Source organism: Piliocolobus tephrosceles, chromosome 6 (genome assembly GCF_002776525.5).
Source record: "Piliocolobus tephrosceles isolate RC106 chromosome 6, ASM277652v3, whole genome shotgun sequence".
In the NCBI taxonomy this organism is placed as follows: domain Eukaryota; kingdom Metazoa; phylum Chordata; class Mammalia; order Primates; family Cercopithecidae; genus Piliocolobus; species Piliocolobus tephrosceles.
This window is the reverse complement of record NC_045439.1, coordinates 26,278,200-26,297,080: the sequence shown is the minus strand read 5'-3', so window position 1 is coordinate 26,297,080 and position 18,881 is coordinate 26,278,200. Positions and strand designations below refer to the sequence as shown.

The 18,881-nt window shown below is 39.0% G+C and overlaps 1 protein-coding gene across 1 annotated transcript in view; it reads right to left on the bottom strand.

Moving 5' to 3' along the window:
- The window catches only part of DIO2 (iodothyronine deiodinase 2), a 33,605-nt gene extending 15,418 nt beyond the window's left edge, over positions 1 to 18,187 (bottom strand). Inside the window, exons 1-2 of the mRNA XM_031935832.1 lie at positions 18,034 to 18,187; positions 3,049 to 3,228 (exon numbers count right to left, since the gene is read on the bottom strand). The gene's annotated coding sequence lies outside the window, so the exon portion shown is untranslated. The remainder of the gene's footprint in view (positions 1 to 3,048; positions 3,229 to 18,033) is intronic.
- Positions 18,188 to 18,881: the final 694 nt, after the last annotated feature.

The following is an 18,881-nucleotide window of genomic DNA, read 5'->3' as shown; positions in this document are numbered from 1 at the left end:
AATTTGGTGTTTCACCTGCTTCTGTTATCATAACCCCTAAGAGACCTGATACTTTAAGGAATCTTGCTTTTTGTTTGAAAAAAAATTTAATTAAATGTATAGGAACTTAAGAGCAGACTGCATTGGCTCAAGGTGCCACACTGACCATTGTTCAATGGCTTGCCTCCCCCATGAGTCTTTAGGATAGATATTTAGGCAGACAATGCTTTGGCAGAATGGCATGACCCCCGTTTTATTCTACTTTTTCATCCTATGTTACCCAACAGATCACCTCTAGGAATTATATTTTCTTGGAAGAAGGTAAGGCAAGTACAGACTTTGGGATGGGGTGTAAAATTGTAATTGAAAATTAATTAGCTGAGTTTTCTATGTAGCCAGAGGTCTCATTAGGCATAAGCTAAGCAGTAGGTGCAAGCTTGTGGTTAGTGTATTGTGTATTTTTTCCATGTGGCTAAAACCTTCATGATCACAGAAATAATTCAGAAGTCTAGACAAGAGTTATTAATTTGTGGTCCTGTGAACTGAATTCTGCATATTGATGCATTTTGTTTGGTTGGCAGGTTGCTTTTTGCCTTTAAAAAATAATAATCAAAAGAGAATGCCTTTAGGTTATGTGAGATCAGGGATTCTTGCCCACTTTGTTCACTGCTACCTCTCCAACACCTAGAACCATGCTTGGCACACAGCTCAATGTGGATGGATGTTGTGAATGAATGAATGAACAGGGCATGTAGAGGGCCTCTGCAGTGCTCTACACTAGGGGGCACCATTCACATACAATAGGACGTGAATGGGGGTGCCCTGGAATTGTAAAACGTGGTGGCCTTGTGCAATGCCCTCTCTTGTGACACAATTCTCAGCATTCCCTACAAATTATTTCATTTTTTTCCTTAGTTTGGCTCCTGATGAGTTTTGAATTTGTATCTCATGGACAAAATCGTTAAATACTTCAAAGCTTAGAAAAATAATATAAACCATATAGAAAAATTATATTTTCCCTATGACTAGCATACAATGTTAGCAAAAGAATATTACTAATATATACAATGTACATTTACTGCATGTACCTTCTCAAACTACTCAATGTCCTTATGGGAAAAAAGAAAGAACAAAGGCACGGAGTTGACAACACGGTATTTTAACTGGTGGAGATATGAAAGCTATATTGCCATAGTTCCCACCAACAATGGCAGAATGCGTGGTAGACTCAGGAAATGCTGCTTCCACTCACTGCCCAAGCCTTAAAATCTCTCCCCTTCTCAGACCTTCATTCTACCTTGATTGAATTAAACCAGTGCTCCCCTGCAGTGGAGACTTCAGCAGCTTTAAACCAATTCTCTCTCACTTGCTTTAGCTCTGAAGCAGAAAAGTACGTTTGTGAATTGCAAGCTAAGGAGAAGGATTGATAGAAAATCAGAAAAACCTTACTTTTAAATGCAAAGTTCAAAGCATATCCAGCTTTAAATGGTTATAAATTAGAATTAGTACTCTGTTGGGGGCTTTTGTTTCTTTTTATTTATTTATTGAGGTTAGAAGTGTTTGAAGGGAATGTTTTTAAAAATACGAGAACAAAAAGACACACGGCCAATCTGATTATGTCATTTCTCAGATTTCTTCTATCATTTTTCTAAATGAATGAATAAACAAATCACAAAACTGTGGGCCATGCCTCTAGCAGATAGACAATCTGTCCATCCAAGAAATTACATTTCTCCAAAGCTATTTCTTTTTTTATGCATGGTCCACAATTGCTTGTTCCAGTTATTAAGAGTATTTATCATATTGATTTTCAAGTAATTTTATACTCATTAAGTAACAAAATAATCCTAAGGTGACAGAGTATGATTTTTCCCATCATATAGATGAGAGAAAGCAGATTACCAAAATTAGGGAGTCCCAGCTGGTGTTGGGATATTTTCCCTAACTCTAAATAAGCTTCACTTTTTTTTTTTTAATGTCTGTTATGGGTCCTGGTCATTACTCTGAGAACTAAAACCCTTGTCGAAAGTGGTTTGCTAGTAATTTAATCTTCAAAATGGCAAAGGCTATTAGGACTTCACATCTGTTTAAGACTGTCCCGACTGAGGATCCTTGTTTAGATTTCATGTATCCTTTCAAAGGGCTTGGATAGCTTCTTGGTCATGTATGTGTTCTTAGCAGCTTGGCTATCTTCTTGGTCATGTATGTGTTCTTAGCAATCAACATGTAATGAGTTAAATGCAAACAAATGAGCGGCATGTCGGTTGCATTTCCCCATATGATGTTGTACACGGGGTTTAAATTCCAAAGAGAAGCAGCCTCGGGCAAAATGCTTTGGGCTTTTTATGAAAAAACCTTTGTAAAATTGTTTTAACTTTTTTATATTCCATAGTAAAAGAGCATTATGTCCTACTGTTGCCTCTTTCTGGTTGGAAAATAACAAGTATATGAGTCACTAGCCTTCTTTAGTCCTCTTCTTGACTCTAAAATCGAGATTGAGAAAATAAAGTTGGATAATCTGAAAGCAGACTCGGAAATTTTAAGCACAACAGTTGCCACTACTATTTCCTTATTATATTTGAAGGAGCAGAAGAGCATCCAGACAGTTCTGTGATTTTAACAGTTCATACCATAGACTTTCAAGCTGTCTTTGTTTTGTGGAATTTTATTCTTTCTAAATCAAGTGATTTGTCAAGTGCATAATAAAAAAAAATGGCATTTTCATTTTTACTTTATTAAAAACCTGTCAAATAAATACATTATAAATCCAAAAATGTCTGGAAACAGCAGGTATGCTGATTTTGGATTTGAGAATATGGTTGCCATACACAACCCCTAAAACAGCGCTGCTCTTATCAGGGCAAGGAATCACAAACTGTAGAAACTTCTGCCTCTAGTGACTGTGCCTGACAGGGAGTTATGATGAAGGGTTTACACCACAACTACTGAATCACTCAAAATTCCCTGTGGGCCCATCCATTCTATAAACACAGTCGTGTTCTCTGCCTTGTGATGAAAGGAGAAGCTCAATGGATAAAATACGCAATCCCACAGTAAACTCTGACACACCTTGAGCAAAGCAACTTGGGGGCGGGAGGGCAGGCTGATGCCTTGGGAGGTCTGAGCATTGTCTCCCAGCAGCCCTCTCCGTAGGTTCCTCTGCAGTGCTGGCAGACAGCACCCATCTGAGGTGTTAATGCATTCTTCCCTCAGGAACTGTGGCTTCTCTTTTATTTTCCAGGCTACCTACTGGTAAGACAGAGGGGGGGAAAGAAGACAAAGGAAATAAAAAGGAGAGGGAAAGCAAAAATGAAGAGAAAAAGGCAGATAAAGACAGTAGGAGAAAGGCAGGGAAAGAAAAGTTTCAATGAATTGCCAGTGGAGGCCGCCAACAGAGAGCCAATAAATGCCAATTGTGGCAATGCTTTTTGTGAGGCAACAGCTGCCCAGTATCTGGATGAAAGCCACCACCGCATTTCACAGAGGCCACAGAACAGCTGTTAGGAGACAACAGTAGCCTTCACTTGCGATTGGCCTGTCTAGATCCACGTCGATAGCCAATCCCCTACCCTTGCTGCCCAAACCTCTCCAGGTGCCTTGACTGTTACTTGGTTTTGAGAACAGTTTATCAACCTCTAGAGACACCCAGAGTTGGGGATGGTGTGGGAAGAGGTGTGGTAGGGGAATCAAGAAGGCTCTGTAAAGTTAAACATGGTGAATTCATTCATGACCAAAAAAAAGGAAAGAAAAAATGAGGAAATTGAACTCACCCTTTCTTTTCTGAAACTATGACTCAATCTCTTCTTTCTCCCTAAATCCTTGACCCAATGCACTAGACCAAAAGAAACAAAGGAAAATGGTCAAAAATAGACATCATCTCTGGAACAACATTTCCTTTACTTTGTTTCATTCCTCAGCTCATAGGAAACCACCAGATGATATTAAGTTTTAAAATAAAATAGGTCATTCTTTATAAAAGGCTTTACAGCAGTTTTTTTTTAAAGTCACTTATCCATCACCTCCCTCATATGCTGAATATGTGAACACCAAGCATGGCAAAATATATTAAGAAACATGCTGGCTCATGCCATTTCAGAGGTAATGGTGTAGTTTGTTCCCACTGAGAGCAAAGGATGCCACACCTCCTCTCTCAAGAATCAGTACACTAAGTAAGGCTCAAAGGAAATAAACTAGATATTCTATTCTAACCTTAGTGGAAATGAGGAAGCTAATAGAATTAACTGTAGCATGAAAAATTCCTGTTTGGTAAGAGGATAAAATACCTGCAATGAGGATGATTGTATAATGAGTGTGTTACCAAGGGAGGTTATGAAAATGTTATCAGTGGATTCACTCTCAAGGTAGGCTAATAAAATTCTCTCTCAAAACCTTTTTAATCTTGTGGTACTCTTAAAATAATGGTTCAGAATAAGTTACTACAAAACATTACATAAACAACACAACTGAGCAACTGGCGGAACACAATAATTTATAAATTATTGTTCTGTTTCCATTTCAATTTTAAAGACTAATTTTTTTTTTGTCAGATTAAGTGAATCCTTATGCTTTTCTAAGAGGTGGTAGACAGGAAAGCATTAGTGTGTCTTCCAAGGACAAAATATAAGGCATGAAATTCAAATCTATTTTTACATCCAGTCTCATTTATTAGATGGACACTGGGAGTCTTTTATCAAGATGTGATCACTTAGCTAAATGATTATTTTCAAAACAGATGTAAAAACAAATTTCCAAATAGTCATGCTTTACTATGTCAGGGAAATTTTCTGTTATGTTTTAAAGATTCTATATCTACCTTCCCAAAATAAAACCAAGACATTTTATGATTTTTATGCCAGTAATGAGCTAAATGATACACCAATCTAAGACCTTGAACTCCTCAAAGCAAATATCTCTATTGCTTTCTGATAAATGTTAAATAATACCAACTCACTCAGCAACTTGGCATTTACCTTTTATCAACAGATGTCACATTCTGGTGAACTTCATAAGTCACAGAATCTATCTCTGGAGCCATAGAGGCCCATATGACCAGAAACAAATCTCTGATTTTATTTTTCTACCAGTAAAATGGAGGTTAAAATGTTTTCTCATATTTATACCATGTTGATGGGTAATATATTCAAGTTTATAAGAAACTTAGCTTTATTCTAAAAATATGCAATATAAAAAAAAAATCTTGACAAGTTTTTTCGGACCTGCCTAAGTCAATAGATTAGATTCCTTCTAATAAAATCTTCTTTGTAAAAACAAACAAACAACCAAAAAAAAAAAAAGGAAAGAAAAAGAAACACACACACACACAAGCACACAAACAACAAAAAAACAGATCCTGACAGGCAGGCCACATATTATTTTTAGTTTGAATTACCAACCTGTTCTACCTTACTTGATGGAGATTTTGGATGTAGTAGAAAATAGAAAAAGTTATCTGTAACTAGGAACCCTATGGGTGGGTTCTTTGCCTAAAGAATAATAATAATCAACCTGAATGTTAAACTCAACCCTAAACTGAACCTGATGCAGAGCCCTCGAGAGAGGTATGTTCCTTACCTCTAAATTACCGCATAACATTCCCTTTATTTTCCAAGATTCAAGGGAGAGTATAAATAAAAGCTGGCCAAATATTCCTGGCCCTGGAAAACAAATGCTCTCTAAGTTTCCTGGACCAGAAAGGAGTAGAAAAACTTTTAAAAACATAGGAGAAAAATCACTGACATTTTAATGGACAAGGTGCTTATCAAAGTAAAGCCTCAAGAAAATGCAATGTTTGGACCCAGCACAGTGGCTTATGCCTCTAATCCCAGCACTTTGGGAGGCCAAGATGGGTGGATCGCTTGAGACCAGGAGTTCGAGCCCAGCCTGGTCAACATGATGAAACCCCATCTGTACTTAAAATACAAAAATTAGCATGGTGTGGTGGTGCATGCCTGTAACCTCAGCTACTTGGGAGGCTGAGGCACGAGAATCGCTTGAATCCAGGAGGCAGAGGTTACAGTGAGCCGAGATTGGGCCACTGCACTCCAACCTGGACCACAGAGGGAGACTCTGTCTCAGAAAGAAAAAAAGAAAAAAATGCAATGTCTGCCAATACTTTGGGTACTACTTTGCATGCTGTTTAAGAGATCACTTAAATCATCCTACACAGAAATGTTTCCCTACTGTTCTGGGACCTGAAAACTATGGATCTCAAAAGATTGTCTTTTTATACAACAGACTCACTCTTCTAGAAGGAGTTAGAGGGTACCAGTGGTTGGAAAAGGCAAATGGCAAAGCAGAAAGATGGAAGGTAGGGCTGGATTTAGATGAATGGATATCATAAAGAATTTGAGGGCAGTGTAATAATAAATAGTATTTGATTGCCTTGATCACAATAGATGCTAAATATTAGAAAAGTAGAGAAATATAAAGAATGGAGAGCTTAGTTCAATGGCAGGATATGAAATTGAAGGTCAATAGGCAAAATATTTCCCTTTTCTATCTGTAGCCCCAGTGTAAAGACATGGGGTATGTGAGAAAAGGAAAAGGAAAAAGCCAAGAGACATCAACTTACATTAGAAATTCTACTCAAAATCACTCAAAGGATTGACAACTCTAAGTCATTTTATTATTATTATATTTTTGGTTGAGTTAGCCATTCACTTATAACAAACATTTGTCGAAAGCTACAAAGTTAGTCATTGTGCTGGGCATTGAAAATAATCCTGGGTCTCAAAAAAATTTAGAGACCAGTAGGAGGAGACAGACATATAAACTAAAGAAGGCAACACGATGCTTCTTCACGTGCTATAATATGTGCTATAATAGAACTGAATCGTACCGTAGAGTATAGAGAAAGAATTACCCAAATCTGTGTGAAGCCAGAGTCAAGAAAGGGTTAATGAAGAAAATGCACAGGCCCAGCTAAATGGAATATTGCAAAATGAAATTCATTCACGTGGTATCTGATAATGGAACAAGTTTAAAATGATTGTTTTGTGTACATCGTGTTTGTAACATTTTATTATAAATCACTATGAGAGGAACTTACGTGGTATTTGACCTTAGAACATAATTAGGAATGGATAACCTTCTCTCAATAAGCATAAAGTTGACAGAGATCAACAAAAGGAAAGAAGTTCGTTACAATCTTTGTTTTGTGTGTGTGTGTGTGTTTATTGTTGTTGTTTTGTTTTTGTTTTTGTTTTTTGAGACAGAGTCTCACTCTGTCACCCAGGCTGGAGTGCAGTGGCACCATCTCAGCTCACTGCCAACTCAGCCTCCCGTGTTCACGCCTTTCTCCTGCCTCAGCCTCCCGAGTAGCTGGGACTACAGGCGCCCACCACCACGCAATCTTTGTTTTTGACAGACCCTATCAGTATCAGCAAGGAACAGGGACCTGGGTACATCCTTTGTCTCCTTTTCAATTAACAGAAAGTTAGTACATACAAGCTTAATGAGTCTCAGCATCTAGATGTTACAGAGCATGGAAACTAGGAAGCAGTTCTTGGCAATGCTATTCATTTATAGTTAAAGAATACATTAGTGGTGAAGATAGCAGCAACCAATTAAGTTTTAGTTCTCCACAGTCACATCTGTATAATTTGGAGCCATTCCTTTCATTTTGGGGTTGGCCAGGTACCTCACCAAGACATTTTTATAAAACATGTTGACATTCCAAATTAGTGACTAGATAATATTAGAGCCTTTATTTAGTATTAATCTTAGTATGAATATTAGTGCTAATATAATAACTAATATTAATGCTGCTTATGGGGGGAATGGGCTTATAACTAAAAATGATTTTAATCTACATTTCCATTCTTCCAATTCTCCTCAGTCTAAACCTCAGGAAATTTCTCTTGCTTCTTTATTTGTGGTGCTTCTTACCTCTGTCTTCTCATGGCAAGTTACCTGAACAGTGCACAGGAGGCACGGCTAGAGACTTTGAGGATGTTTACTGGTAGTGGAATTGTATAGGCCATCTCAAGAAAGAGGTAGAGATCAAGATTTCATGAAAATAGGAAGTATTTATGAAATACAGAGTCTCTCGTATATGTGTACAATGAACATTCTTATTTCCATATTCAGAGTATAAATTGCTGCTGGGAAACAGTTAAATCCTGAGATTTTTTAAAAAAAACTTTTTTATCATGGAAAAATTTCAAACATGCAAAAGTAGAATGATGTGTATGAGGAACTACTCAGCATAAGTTCCTAACCAATCTTGTGTCCATCTTTATAACCCCTAGTGACTTCTTGCTTCCTATGTAATCTGAAGGAAGTTCCAGTGAAGTTTTTGGTTTTCCCAGAATATCTACAACAGTATCATTGTCTACAGAAAGCATTATATAAATTAGCTAGCTGCTTGATTTTTTTTCTTTTATATCTACCTTTTTGCTCACTCTTTGACAATCATCTGTCAAGCTACTAAGAAATATATGGGAAATAGAAATTTTTCTCCATCATTTCTGAGCTAGAAACCAATGTTTTGTCTGAGTACTGTACCTATATGCTACAGTGATAGGTGTTTTAAAAAAGGCAGAGACAGATAATAATAAAACCGTAACATTTTCATAAATTATTGAACCACAGTCATTTCCTTTTTTTCCCCATTCATTTTCAATGGTATGCAGTACACATGCTGACTCAGAGTAAGATTGCTTTTAAAATTATGAGGTGGTCTCAGTTTATTCATTTACATCTATCCCAAAATGCAATGTCCCACAAGGTATGACAAGAAATTGCCATCCAGGTCATAAGAATCTGACAACTGTGATAAAACAGAAGCAGATGATAAGAATTCATGGAAGTAATAAATACCAAACTAACGTGTTTCCTAATGAGAAGCTTCTCATAATGAAACTTCATTGATACAAAAAACAAGCAATTAACCATAAAACAAATACTGTATGACTACAAACTTCTTAGTGCAGCTCATAATAGGTCTGTGCACCTTACTCTCTAAAGTCATTCCCCTTCCTGAGTCATTGACCTTGTCCTACAAGTAATAATCTCTTTCGTCAGTGATCTGTCATCTTCTCAACTACTTACCATTCCAGAACAACCCCAAGCCCAGAAAGTGATGAATGGATGTTTTGGAGGTTTTTATGGAAAATGTAATACCCTTCCCCATAGCATCGATTACTAAGAGAGAGGTGGAAGGTGGGAGGGGAGAAGTGTGTGCAACTATTTGATTCTCTGCATTCTCTCTAACAGAGGTATAAAATTTTACCTGATGCTCTACAAGTATAGCACACTTGCATATGCATGTACATTAAATTTTGTAAGTGTGCTTTGCTATATTGAAAAACATATTCAAATAATAAATCTCAATACATGAAAATGACTTTCTTTTCCTACAATACATAAAAATGCCAGGCCAATCTGCTTTCTATGATCAGACACCAAAGAACTAAACATTGAATGATATCCAACTTTATGAGACACATAAAAATGAAATAAAAATGAGTAAGAAAATAAACATTTAAAGAGATAAACACTGTCAAACAGAAATGGTTACAAAGTTGGTAACAATCTGCATTTTTCATTGTATTTTTATCTACCTAGCCTTCCCCTCTATGAATTTCTTCTGCTTATTTTCCTTCTTTTAATAATATTTGCTCCCATAATCATTGACATTAAAGTAGAGGATGGGAAGCAAGACTCAGTTTATATTCATTGGGAGAAATATAAGTAATTGGAAAATGCAAATATTTCCTGTGTTCTTGAATGTTTTATTTAGCAACTTTCATTTAATAGCTCTGAAAAATTGAACCTTGTGCCATATGAAACTACCACATTCAACCTTTTCTTAACCTAAAAAACAGCAATTTCATATGGTTTAACTCTTTGCTAATTTTAAATGGCAAAAGGTTTATAGATTGCCTTTCTACTTGAACTATACATGGTTATTTATTGGTGAAATGCACAGAGGAAAAATGGAAGTAGTTTTTCTTTCTTTTTTTTTTTTTTTTTTTTTTTTTGGAGACAGGGTCTTGCTTCATTGCCCAGACTTCAGTGCAGTATGGTGGCACAATCATAGCTCATTGCAGCCTCAAACTCCTGGACTCAAGCAACCCTCCTGCCTCAGCCTCCTGAGTAGCTGGGATTACTGAATTACACCACCATGCCTAGCTAATTATTTTATTTTTTGTAGAGATGGGGTCTTGCTGGTCTCAAACTCCTGGGCTCACGAGATCCTCCCACCTCTGCCTCCCAAAGTGGCGAGATTATAGGCATAATCCTTCATGCCCAGCTTGGAAATATCGTTTCTATTAGTACATGCTTGATATTGTTATTTGAAATTTTTATTTAATTGTATCATACTAATGGTGAAAAACCCATTAATAATATTTTCAGTCTCACCCATCAATGACTGTTATCAGCTTAACATATAGCCCCTGGATGGAAGTTACATACCTTGCCAATTAGTATGTCAAGCACAATAGTGCCTTCTTTAAAATGAGTACACTTAAAATATATGTTAGAACATAGCATGTTAAAACTCAGTAAAACTTTGGGCTAGAAAAGGTTTTGTAGGCAATATGTTGTGTTGCTATTAACAAATGTGAAGGAATTATACTACAATAGTAATGGGAGGAAAGGGACAATTTAAAGTTTTAGAGGTAGAAAGGCAATCTTAACCAAGGACGGACTCAACTGAAGTTATGTTAGGTATGGCATTCAAGCCAGCAGGAAAGGACTTCTGTTACAATCTAAAAGTTTGAGCTTTTATTTATATTCATAAAAAGTTGAAAAAGTGAATTATATATTTTTAGAGTGGAATGTAATTTCTTCTCTGAGGGAACAGCATATCTCTGCTACTCCTAAGGCTATCATTCTTAAGGGAATCTTTCGTAAGACTTGGTTTCTGAGTTGCCTACTCAATTTGGGAGTTGGCTTAGTCTGCCCATGTTGTAGACAAAGTTAAACAAAATCCACAAAGCTGGTTAAACACATTCTTTAGACACCAAGTCAATACTGTAATAATTTCGTGATCCACCTTGATTAAATATATCAAAACAAAGGAACAGCAAAGAAATACGGATTATATCACAGGCCACCAAGCAAGTACCCAATTATCTTCTCACATAATCCTCCTTTTATAATAATGATAATAATCAACACAAACTGCACCAACAAGTAAGGATTGCTGACTCTCACTGAGAACTTATTATATACCTGCCTCTCTTCTAAATATTTTAGTAGCATTAAGTCATGCAATCTTCATAACAATCTTATGGCCTAACTGCTACTATTAGACTCATTTTGTAAATGAGAAAACCAATACTCACGGAAGGGTGAAGTAAATTGCCAAAGGTCACAATCTTTGAATCACAGAATTCTTATGCTAGAAGTGCCATGAAGCAATCAACTAGTTTGTTTCTCAATTTGTATGATAAGCTAAAAAATTCCATCGCCTACAACCAACACAGGATTTAGTGTTGGTTGTAGGCGATGGAACCACATTTACAGGTTCCTTGCAGATGTGATTATACAGGCGAAGGAACCACATTTACAGGTTCCTTGCAGATGTGATTATGTTGAGGATCTTGAGATAGGAAAGTTATCCTAGATTATCTGAAGGTCCTTAAATGCCATCTCATGTGTCTTTATAAAACGGAGGTAGAGAGATATTACACACACGCACGTGCACGCACACATCCACACACAAGACAACAATGAGAAGATGGAACACAATGAGACTTGAAAACCGATTTTGGCCCAGTAACACTGATTTCAGACTTCTGGCCTCCAGAACTGTGATTGAATACATTTTCAATGATTTTTTTAAGCCATCCAAATTTGATAATCTGTTATAGCAGCCACAGGAAACTAATACGGGCTGCAATTTGAAGAATATTTAAACTGTTGAACACAAGCTAAATGTTCCTGTTTTGTAAAACTAAAGAGGAGAGTTCAGATTTCTTCCTTCAGCAATGTACTATGTATTACTCAGGGTTCCCTAGAGTGACAGAACCAATAGGATAGATATATATGACGGGGAGTTTATTAAGTATTAACTTACACGGTCACAAGATCCCACAATAGGCTGTCTGCAAGCTTGAGGATCAAAGAGAGCCAGTCTGAGTCTCAAAACTGAAGAACTTGGAGTCCGATATTTGAGGGCAGGAAGTACGCAGCATGGGAGAAAGATGTAGTCTGGGAGGCTAGGCCAGTCTCACCTTTTCATGTTTTTCTGCCTGCTTTATATGTGCTGGCAGCTGATTAGATTGTGCCCACTAGATTAAGGGTGGGTCTGCCTTCCCCAGCCCACTAACTCAAATGTTAATCTCTGCTGGCAACACCCTCACAGACACACCCAGGAACAATACTTTGCATCCTTCAGTCCAATCAGGCTGACACTCAGTATTAACCATCACAAATCCACCCCTTGCCAAGTTGTACCCATACACATCACCTGAGATCATGCATAGTCTTCACATAAAGACAATAATAAGGTCATAATTATGCCTAACATAATGTAACTCTCCTTCCTACAACCAGACATGCACCAGTCCCAAACCAAATACTATTACATGAAGTTAACAATACTTAAATGCTGATATGAGGTCAATAAATCTTATGCTACATGATAAAGGAAAAGGAAATGAAATGAAGATATTATCTTAGTACAAGTGTATATATTCACAAACGTTTTTAACAAAAGGAGGAAACACTCATGACATTTACAGTCCTAGTTCCTGCAGCTGGTCATGTGGTCATAGCTGGTATTGATGATTACCTTCTTCTACTGCCCATTCTATATTTTGTCTTCAGCAAACATCTCAGCAGGTCGTGTTTACTTTGGTTTTTTTTTTTTTTTTTTTTCCTGGTGGAATGACTCAAACCTTCATTCCTGAGGGGTCTGAACCGTTTGTAGTCCAGCCTGGATTGGGCTGTTATAGTTTCCCATTGACCTTAATCACAGGGCATGGTAATACTAAGAGACACCTTAATGGAGAAGTAGACTGATTTCATCTTGATGGTCGGCGCCAATCACCACAGCCAACACTGTAACTCCCTTCTTAGCCTGTTGACTTAAAGGTAGGAGGAGCCCAAAGTGTCCAGGTGGCAATCTTAACTTCCAGTTTAATGGAATCATTGTTGTGTTTCCTGATGGTAGCATTCCTCCTACTGGAACTAAGACCTCTAAACCAGCACAACGTAATGTCACGGGAACAGGAAGCAAAAATTTTGCTAGTGGATCACTAGGGGTGATGGTGAGTGGTGCCACTTCCACTTCCACCCCTTGATTCCTAGACCCACGAATCTTGGCTATGAGAGAAACAGTACTATATATTGGATGCTTATTCAGAGCATACACAGCCTTCTGGAGAACTTTGCCCCCGCCCTGCAAAGTATTGTCACCTAGTTGGTGTTGTAATTGTGACTTCAAAAGGCCATTCCACCATTCTATCAATCCAGCTGCTTCAGGATGATAGAGAAACATGGTAAGACCAGTGAATTCCTTAAATATGAGCCCACTGCCACACTTATTTAGCTGTAAAGTGAGTGCTGGTCAGGGGCAATGCTGTGTGGAATATCATGATGGTGGATAAGGCATTCTGTGATGGTAGTCTTGGCAGAAGCATTGCATGTAGGATAGGAAAACTTGTATCTGGACTAAGTGTCTATTTCAGTGGGGACAAACCTCTGCCCTTCCCATGATGGAACAGGTCTAATATAATACCTGCCACCAGGTAGCTTGCTGATCACCCCAAGGAATGGTGCCATATCAAGAACTCAATGTTGGTCTCTGCTGCTGGTAAATTGGGCATTCAGCAATGGCTATAGCCAGGTCAGCCTTGGTGAATGGAAGTCCATGTTGCTGAATTTATGCATAACCTCCATCCCTGCCACCATGGCCACTTTGTTGATGGGCCCATTGGGCAATGACAGGGGTGGCTGGGGAAATAGGCTGTGTGGTGTCCACAGAACGGGTCATCCTATCCACTTGATTATTAAAATCCTCCTCTGCTGAGATCACCCATTGCTGAGCACTCATATGGGATACAAATATCTTCAGTTTTTAACCACTCAGAGAGGTCCATTCACATACCTCTTCCCCAAATTTCTTTGTCACCAATTTTTCAATCATGCTTCTTCCAAGTCCCTGACCATCCAGCCAAATGATTGACTACAGCCCATGAATCAGTATATAATCACACATCTGGCCATTTCTCCTTCCATGAAAAGTGCACAACCAGGTACACTGCTCAAAGTTCTAGCTACTGGGAATATTTCCTTTCACTGTTGTACTTTGGTGATGTCCTAGAAAGGGGCTGCAGTGCTATAGCTGCCCAGTCTCAGGTGGTGCCTGCATATTGTGCACAATCATCTGTGAACCAGGCCCTAGTCTTCTCTTCCTCTGTTAACTGATCATAGGGAATTCCCCATGATGCCACCAGTGTAGGCTGGGGGAGAGAAGGCAGGGTGGCAGGAGTGGAGACCATGGGCTTTTAAGCTACTTTCTCATGTAACTTACTTATGCCTTCAGGACCTGCTCAAGCCCAATCATGCATATACCACTTCCATTTGATGAAGGAATGCTGCTGTGCATGACCCACTTTATGGCTAGATGGGTCAGAAAACATCCAGTTCATGACAGGCAATTCAGATCACATGGTGATCTGATGACCCATAGTCAGACGTTCAGTTTCCACCAAAGCCCAGTAATAGGCCAAGAGCTGCCTCTTAAAAGGAGAGTAGTTATCTGCAGAAGATGGCAAGGCCATGCTCCAAAATCCTAGAGGCCTCCACTGTGGCCTTCACTGTGATTCACCCATGGGGGCCTGCTAAAGCCTCCAAACAGCATCCCTATCTGCCACTGACACCTCAAGCACCATTGGATCTTTTGGGTTATCTGGCCCAAGTGGCAGAGCAGCTTGCACAGCAGCCTAGACCTGTTGCAGAGCCTTCTCCTGTTCCGGATTCTACTCAAAAATGGCAACCTTTCAAGTCACTAGATAAATGGGCTGGAGTAGCACACCCAAATGAGGAATGTGTTGCCTCCAAAATCCAAATAGATCCACTAGGCATTGTGCCTCTTTCTTGGTTGTAGGAGGCGCCAAATGCAGCAACTTATCCTTCACCTTAGAAGGAATATCTCTGTAGGCCCCACACCACTGGAACTCTAGAAATTTTACTAAGGTAGAAGGTCCCTAAATTTTAGTCGGACTTATTTCCCATCCTCTGACACACAAATGTCTTGCCAATAAGTCCAGTGTGTTTGCTACTTCTTGCTCACTGGATCCAATCAGCATAATGTCATCAATGTAATGGAACAGTGTGATATCTTGCAGAAGCAAAAAGCAATCAAGTTTGCTCCAAATAAGATTATGACACAAAGCCAGAGAGTTGATATACCCCGAGGTATGACAGTAAAGGTATATTGCTGGTCTTGCCAGCTGAAATCGAATTGCTTCTGGTGGGCCTTATGGACAGGAATGGAGAAAAAGGCATTTGCCAAGTCAGTGGCTGCATACCAGGTACCAGGAGACGTGTTAATTTGCTCAAGCAATGAAACCACATCTGGTACCATAGCTGCATTGGAGTCACCACTTGGTTAAGCTTATGATAATCCACTGTCATTCTTCAAGATCCATCTGTCTTCTACATAGACCAAATGGAAGAGTTGAACAGGGATGTGTTGGGAATCACCACCCCTGCGTCTTTCAAGTCCTTGATGGTGGCACTAATCTCTGCAATCCCTCCAGGGATGTGATATTGTTTTTGATTTACATTTTTCTAGGTAGAGGCAGCTCTAATGGATTCCATTTGGCCTTTCCCACCATAATAGCCCTCACCCTACCAGGCATGGAGCCAATGTTGGGGGTTCTGCGAGCTGCCAAGTATGTCTATACTAATTATGCTGGCACGGGGGAAATGACTACAGGATGAGTCTGGGGACCCACTGGATGCACTATAAGTTGGACCTGAGATAAAACTCGATTAATTACCTGACCTTGATAAGCCCCTACTTTAACTGGAGGACCACAATGACATTTTGGGTCCCCTGGAATCAACATCAGCTCAGAACCAGTGTCCAGTAGTCCCCAAGATGTCTGATTATTTCCCTTTCCCCAATGCACAGCTACCCTGGTAAAAGGCTGGAGGTCTCCTCAGGGAAGGATGGGAGAAAGATTCACTGCATAAACTGTCCGTAACGTAGTGGGGACACAGCCTCCCCTTCATTCAAGTGGTACTGGGTCTGTAAACTGATTCAAGTTTGGAAATTGATTGAAGGGCCATGATTCTCTGTTTTTATAATTCAAATTAGTCTTTTGTCCATTCGACCTAGAAGTTTTCTGCTTGTATAAATTAAGTAGGAATGCAATAGGCTTCCTACCAATTTCACTTACAGGAACACCATGATTAATTAGCCAATGCCAGAGCTTTACACAAGTCAGACTATCCTGATTGCTGCTTTGTCTCTGCTATCCATGATAATAGCTACGTCCACCTTGCCTTTGAGGTTGAGTGCTGCCACTTGGCCCCTGCCACCTTGGGATCCAATTATTCCCATTGTACTTAAATTTTGTAGTTAAGTGACTATGGTTCTCACTGTTAGATCTGACATAAAAGAAGAGCAATTATAGGGCTCTTCAAAGATGCAGGTGCTGCCCTCACACATCTATTTTGTAAGGCATTGGTCAAGGGTATATCTTCTGGACCTTCCCAGCTGGGATGAGTAGGTCTGAAGTAACTAATCCATTCCACCATCCCAATCCCCCTAAGCCTTTGGATCCCTTCCTCTACATTAAACCAAGGAAGATCAGGCATTTCCAGCTTGCTCACAGTAGAACATCTTTTAATCTGTATTTCAGCTAACCAAGCAAATAAACTATTAGAAATTTTTTTTAACTCCCTGAGCTGCAACACTAAATGAAGAGTTCCTACTTAGTGGGCCCAAATCAATAAATTCAGCCTGATCCAACTCTATGTTCCTTCCACCATTATCTATACCATTAATATCCATTACCATGCCTGTTCTCCAGATTGCTGTTTATATAAATTAGAAAACTCAAACAGTTCTTTTTGAATGTAGCACACCTCCTCATAGGTCACACTCCCAATCTCACCTCTAGGGGTCCGCCAGGACTTTAGTTATAGGTCTAGAAGCAAACAGGGGTGTTGCGGGTGGCTCCTGAGGATGATCAACATTATTTTTTCTGGCAATTGCCTCAGGGGATGCCTTCACTGTTGCCTCAGGCAGCACAGGGTTTATCTCCTCAGACAAAGGTGGAAAGACTAATGGCAGCATGGGTCAAGGGGGGGATGTTGCCACTTCTGGGGATGGGGAAGCTGTACCTTCTAGCAAAGAAGTTTCATCAGAGTTTACGAACTCAGCGTCCCCAGCTTCATCAGGGTCCTCCCACATGTCCCCATTCCAAGTTGCAGGGTCCCATTCTTTTCCAGTCAATGCCCTCACTTTAACAGTAGACAACTGGTGAGGCTGTGCGTGCACCTTTCATTGCAGGTCAGCAGCTCATATAATAAGGGCTTGTGTCTGTTTTTCCACAATTTCAGCTCCTTCTCTATAGGAGATAAGACTCTCACTCAGGGAAATCTTAGCAGATTTGAGGCTCAGTATCTGCTTGTAAGGCCAGGAGACAGAATCCCTGAATTCATCATTTTCTTTCATCACTTTGCCCACTGAACTTAGGAGGAACCAATCAGCTTCATTATGTTCCTTGACTCTCCACATATGGTCAAAGGTATGATGTATAGAGTCACTAAACTCCTTGCCTCTCATGAGCTGTGAATTAGGAGTGGCAAATGCATTAATTTTGCATAACTCTCTAAACAGTTAATGTCAAGGACTATCAGTGTTCTCCATACTATGAGAAGTAGAGTCCTTAGCATTTTTGGTTCTAATCATATTAAACAGCCAACTCTAGAAATCCCAAAACCAACGAAAGAACTTCATCTTTAATATTCTGTTCCTCTAGAATCACTCCCTATACCAAAATCTGTATTAGTCAGGGTTCCCTAGAGGGACAGAACTAATGGGATATATATAAAGGGGAGGTTTAATAGGTATTATCTTACATGATCACAAGGTCCCACAATAGGTTGTCTGCAAGCTTGAGGAACAAGGAGAGCCAATCTGAGTCTCAAAACTGAAGAACTTGGAGTCTGATGTTCGAGGGCAGGAAACATCCAGCACAGGAGAAAGATGTAAGCTGGGAGGCTAGGCCAGTCTCACCTCTTCACGTTTTTCTGCCTGCTTTATATTTGCTGGCAGCTGATTAGATTGTGCCCACCAGATTAAGGGTCTGCCTTACCCAGACCACTGACTCGAATGTTAATCTCCTTTGGTAACACCTTCACAGACACACCCAGGAACAATATTTTGCATCCTTCAATCCAATCAGGTTGACACTCAGTATTAACCATCACCACTACATTTGACCACTTCACTCTCGAAAAATAGTCTTTGTAATTAATACATCATCCATGTCTTTTTGCCTGCCTTCTTCAGAAGTAGATATTAGCTTTGTTTTTGCCCTTTCCAATAGGCCTCCATATTCTAAGTGATTTCATATCACTGTTACATTCCATAGGCTGAATTATGCTCCTTCATTTGATCTCTTTCTTACAAGACTAACTTCTGGCATTATAATCATGTTTCTAGTATTCCTCTAATATCCCAGTGTAGTTGTGAAACTGAGGAATGGTCCCAAGATTTGAATTAACTGATTTTTTTCAAGACATGAGTATAACAGAGAGACTAAGATATATATTGAATGAGGTGGATGTGTTGTATGATTTAAGATTAATATTGGATCTTTAACTTAAAAAAAAACAATTAGGTTAATTTCAACAAAATCCTTCTATTACAAGGGGATATTGGATCTTTAACTTAAAAAAAAAATAAATAGGTTAATTTCATCAAA